Here is a 5,318-nt window from a genome sequence, read left to right as displayed (position 1 = left end):
ATTGCATCTTTTTCCCATTCTATTTATGTGAGATGTTTCCCCATTATGTCTCCCTTTTCTCCTCTCCAGTGCTTTCCTCTTCCCCACCCATTTCACTCCTCTTTTGAAATCAAGCAAATGTGGAGTGGCTAGGTGGCACAGTGAATACAGCACCAGCCCTGGAGTCAGGAGGACCTGAGATCAAATCTGGCCTCAGACACAAAACTAGCCATGTGACCTTGGACAAGTGACAACCCCAATTTCCCTGCTTTCCCGCTGCAACAAAAAGGAAATGAAGCAAATAAGAACAAATCATATATAGATACTCTGTCTAATAAGACTCCCTCTATGATCCTAGGTGATGATAAAGTTTAGAAGGGCAACATGTATTACTTAACAAATAAGAATGTTAACATATAATCTTATTTAGTCCTTAATGATTTTCATTCCTGTTTACCTTGTTATGCTTCACTTGACTCTTCTATTTGTACTTCAGATTTTCTTTGAGTAGAGGTCATTAGCTCTTGTGTGATCATGACTATGGTTCCTCAGTACTTGATTACTTTCTTTCTGGATTCTTGAAGTAATTTTCCTTATCCTAGGAATTATGTATTTTGACTGTAATATTCCTGGTAGCTTTTGTTTTCATATTTCTTTCATGAGATGGCCAGTGGACTTTTCAATTTCTACTTTTCCCTCTGATTCTGAGAACTTTTGGTAGTTTTATGATTTTTTAAAAAATATAATGTCTAGGCTCTTTTGATTGTTTTTGTTTTGTTTTGCTTTTCATGAGTTTTGTGTATACCTTTTAGCAGGTCTCAACTGTGTTCACAACTCTGATTTGGGGCCTGCAAACTTTCAGTGCTCCCTAAATGTTTTCATCTGTGCTAAGGCTTTTCACTGACCACCTGTTCCAAATTCATCAAATTTCTCACCAAATTTGTGTTTTTAAGATTCTTTCTATTTGGAAGGTTCAGCAGACTACTACTTGATTCAACTCTCCTTGGCCTGTTGGGAAGATCTGCTGGTGCAGAGGAAGTTTGCTATTGGTTCCCCATCTGTTCTGGACAATGGGCTCTGCTCTGGGCATCAGAGACATGCAGATACTGGTTAAAAGGGATACCTCAACCCTAGCTTCTTCTACTCAGAACTTAGTAATCAAGTATTGAGGGAAAGTTAAATTAGAATTAGAGGGCCAAAGTTTAAATTTAGACTCTGTTATTTAATAGTGGAAGTACCATGATTAATGATAATTGTATATGTGTACCCTTTTCTTCCTTTTGCTAAAATATTAAGATCACAAAATAGACTACACCGAGATTGGTAAAATCAATGGACTAGTTCATACCAGTAATATTTTGTTCTTGGATAATTAGAGATTATTATCTTAGATAATTAGAGAAAGTAAGAGTAATACCAGTTCATGGTCTAGTATAATGCCAGATAATTGTTTTATTCGCCTGGGTCAAGAAAATGGCAGCTATATAATTTCTAGGAAATGTGGTGGGTTTTTGTTTTTGTTTGTATTTTTGAAATGCTTTAAAAATCCATTCCCAGGAACCAGCAAAGATGGTAAAGTAGAAAGAAGAGTCATAAAAGTAAAACCACCAATTTTTCCAATCTAAGATCACAAAATCAGTCTAAGGAAAAAAGACCAGTTCAGGAACTGTGAAACAATAATGGACGGACCATTCAGACTATGACTAAGCCTGGATTTGTGTCATTTAACTTAATTGTGTACTCAGCATTAATTCTCAAACAGGGTTTGGCCCACAATAAGGTCACTCTGTATATGTGTTACAAGGGTACTTCTTTTTCTTTCCTTTTTTTTGGTAACAGTTAAGTTTATACATACATACATACATACATACATACATACATACATACACATCCATATCCATATCCATTATTTCTACCATTTTGGTTTTCTGGGACTGGAGACATCTTTGTAGCTTCTATGCTTTTAATCTTTCTTGTGTCTTATCATGTGTTCAAGTACTGTTTTCATGGTCTTTCCCTATGCTCACATTTGCATTAATATTACTTGGTGGCAAAGTGTATGTCAAAAGGTCTTATCAAGTTCTAAGAGTAAATATTGATTTTCTTTGGAGGAATTTGTCAAAATCTTCAAAGGATTTCTCCATATCTGTATTCTCTGCTAATGATGTTTCAGAATCTGTAATTAATTTCATGTTAATCTCTTTATTTGTGTTTATCATAGACAATTCAAGAAAAACATGATCTAGTCCTCAATTAATTTATGTTTCTTCTTGTCTTTGAGTAAATAATGAAAACTTTACCTTTCCAAAAATAACCTATGAATTTTTCTTACATTTAGGTGGAACTCATCTGCCTTTCTAACTACTTTTTTGTACACACACACATACACACATTACATTCTAGTAAAATTGGTCTGTTTGACATTCCTTGTACACAACAAGACATTTCTCATCACCATAATCTTGTACAGGCAGTCTCCAATGCCCGTACTCCTCAGCCTCATCTCATAGGATCTATAGATTACTTTAAAGTTCAATTCAAGTCTTACCCGCTATCCATTTTTCTAGAATTCTCTCTTTTAGAAATTAATTTGTGTGCATTTAACATTAAATTTCCCTGATACTGTTGTTTCCTCTGAAGTAGAATATAAGACTTTGAATATAAATGCTTTTTTTTTTTCTTCAAATCCTAAGGATTTAGCTTTGTGTAAGCACTTTAATGTTGACTTAAATTTTTCTTCATTTTGTCTGATGGTTTTGTTTAGAGTGGCAATGGCATATGATTTTGTTCTCATACATTTAAATTTAATTTCATTGAACAAAGATCTCATATCTAGAGTATTTAAAGCTAACACTAAAAATTGTATAATTTTTGGGTTTCTCCGCCTTCTTTTCCTCTCATTGTAGAATTAGAAGAAAGTCATTTAGGCCAAACACTATTTTATATTTTAATTAGGGTTTTTTTTTGTTTGTTTATGGATTTTCCTGATCAAGAATTTATCACCTTGTGGCCAACTTCATGTTCATGAAAATTATAAAAAAATTAAATGTTAGGTTTGAAATATTACCAAAGCATGTACATGAATTGGTTATTCATGATACTTCTGTATTTCCTTTCTAATGCATCGAATTATGTTAAATAAGTACCGTGGTTCTTGTCTACTCCTGTCAATATCTGAACTCTATAGTATGAAACAAAAGAGAATTTTTAAAGGGGGCAAATGTAGAATTGTCAGGGGGAAATAAAATATCTATGGAAAAATATGAACGACCATAGAGAAGAAAAACAAGCAAGATGCAAAATGAAAGCTTCTAAAAAGTAATTCTTGGTCAGCCATAAAGACAGGGAAAAGGGAAAAATGTATTGAAGAAACGTTGGGAACCAGGAGAACTTTCTACACAATTACAGACATCTTATCTATGATGACTAATTTTGATAGACTGGGATCCTCTCAGCAAAACAAGGTTATAAGACACCTCAAAAAGACTCATGTTGGAAAAGGATATCCACATCCAGAGAAAGAACTACAGTCTGAATGCAGATTGAAGGAAACTACTTGCATTCTCTTTTTTGTTTCTTCTTTCTCATTGTTCACTCCTTTGGTTATAATTCTTTACAACTAGACTAATGTTTTATATGAAGGTATTTGTAGGGCCTATATCAGATTGCATGCTGCCATGGAGGTTAGGGGGACAGGCAGGAGGGAGGAGATGGAAGTAGAGAAAATATGGAACTCAAGGGATTATGGAACTGAATATTGCAATCTAAAAGTAAATAAATATTTTTAAAAGCAATATTAGATTTCTTTAGATGATTTTCCCAAAGATTAATAGCTGAGGCAAATATATATTTTTGTGGGCATTAGACAAGTGTGACCCACAAAAATGGAAGAAAATTTAAGATAGGCTACTTCAAAAGAAAAAAAAAAAGAGTTTGCTAAGGTAAATGCAGCTATACAGCTTTTGGTGCTGCTAAGATTAGAAAATATTTATCAGCAATAACCACAGGAAACCAAGTTAACACCATTATAAGACTAAGCTGTAACCTTTAAAGGACAGGAGCAATGATTAGTTTCTGTCATTGTCATTATTGGTTTGTTGTTATTGCTGTTGCTGTTGTTTGAGTTGTTGTTTACTGGTCACTTTGCTGTTCTTTTAACCTGAAGAATCAATAGCTAGCCCTAGGGTCCTGTTGAAATCCCATCTGAGGTTACTGTTGCTTATTTTCTGCACACTCATAACAACTAATCCAGATATTAAAACAAACAAAAAAGAAACAAAAATTCCCCTAGTATTTGTATAGGGGTTTAAAGCTTTGCAAAGTGCTTTAAGTACATTATGTCAATTGGGGCTCAAATTAGCTCAGTAAAGAAGTTATCACCAGAATCTTAATGCTGAGGAAAAAATAGTGTTGAGTTGAAGTAAAGATCATAATCAGCTCTTATCAGAGATGAAATTCAAATCTTGTTCTTCCTCTATCAAAATATTATATAATACTATGACTTTCATTAAGTCTTAGGGATAAGAATAATAATGGAGTCTAGTAACATACTTGACTCTTTAAGAAGGATAGTATTTGGTGCAGCAAGGTAGCACAGTCAATAGAGCAAGGGTCCTGGAGTCAGGAGAACCTGAGTTCAAATTCAGCTCAGACACTTAACATTTACTAGCTGTGTGACTTTGGGCAAGTCACTTAACTTCAATTGCCCTGCCTTCTCCCCTCCAAAAATACAATAAATAAATAAATGAAATTCACTTTAAGAAAAAGGATAGCACTTATACACATAGCCTCAGAAGAATAACAATATATGGCATTTTGATAATAAACAAAATAAACTTATTTAGATTTATAATCTAAATAAAATGATGCAAATTTAACCACAAAGTTATCATAGATTTTGACATTCACAAAGAATATCAAAACATTTTCAAAGAAATTATTTAAAGAATATTCACAGAATTATTCAAATAAATAGATCAGATTTTTCAAAAAAAGTATGAAATATCCTTGCATGACAAAATTCCTATGGCCACATCCACAAACTAGTGGGAAAAAGTATAGAGGAGAAATTTTGGATGAAGTTTAGAGAAGTGAGAAACAGAAGTTTATATTATGGTACAAGTATCTTATGGCTAATTTGACAGAAAGAAGAAAATCATGATGTCTTATCAAATATAACAAAACTGGCAATGAAGAATAGCATACAGTTAAGAGTGATTGAAATCTTCAATTGTACAGATAACTTTTAGAATTTTGGTTTTTGTTAAAACAAGTACTTCACTCATCTTGAAATTTCATTTTTCAAAATATAGAGGAATTTTGAAAGAAAATTGGATTCC

The sequence above is a fragment of the Petaurus breviceps genome, unplaced genomic scaffold (genome assembly GCF_028583685.1).
Source record: "Petaurus breviceps papuanus isolate PSGF00001 unplaced genomic scaffold, PetGlider_PUasm1.0 40, whole genome shotgun sequence".
NCBI lineage: Eukaryota > Metazoa > Chordata > Mammalia > Diprotodontia > Petauridae > Petaurus > Petaurus breviceps.
Note: the sequence above shows the minus strand (reverse complement) of the source record.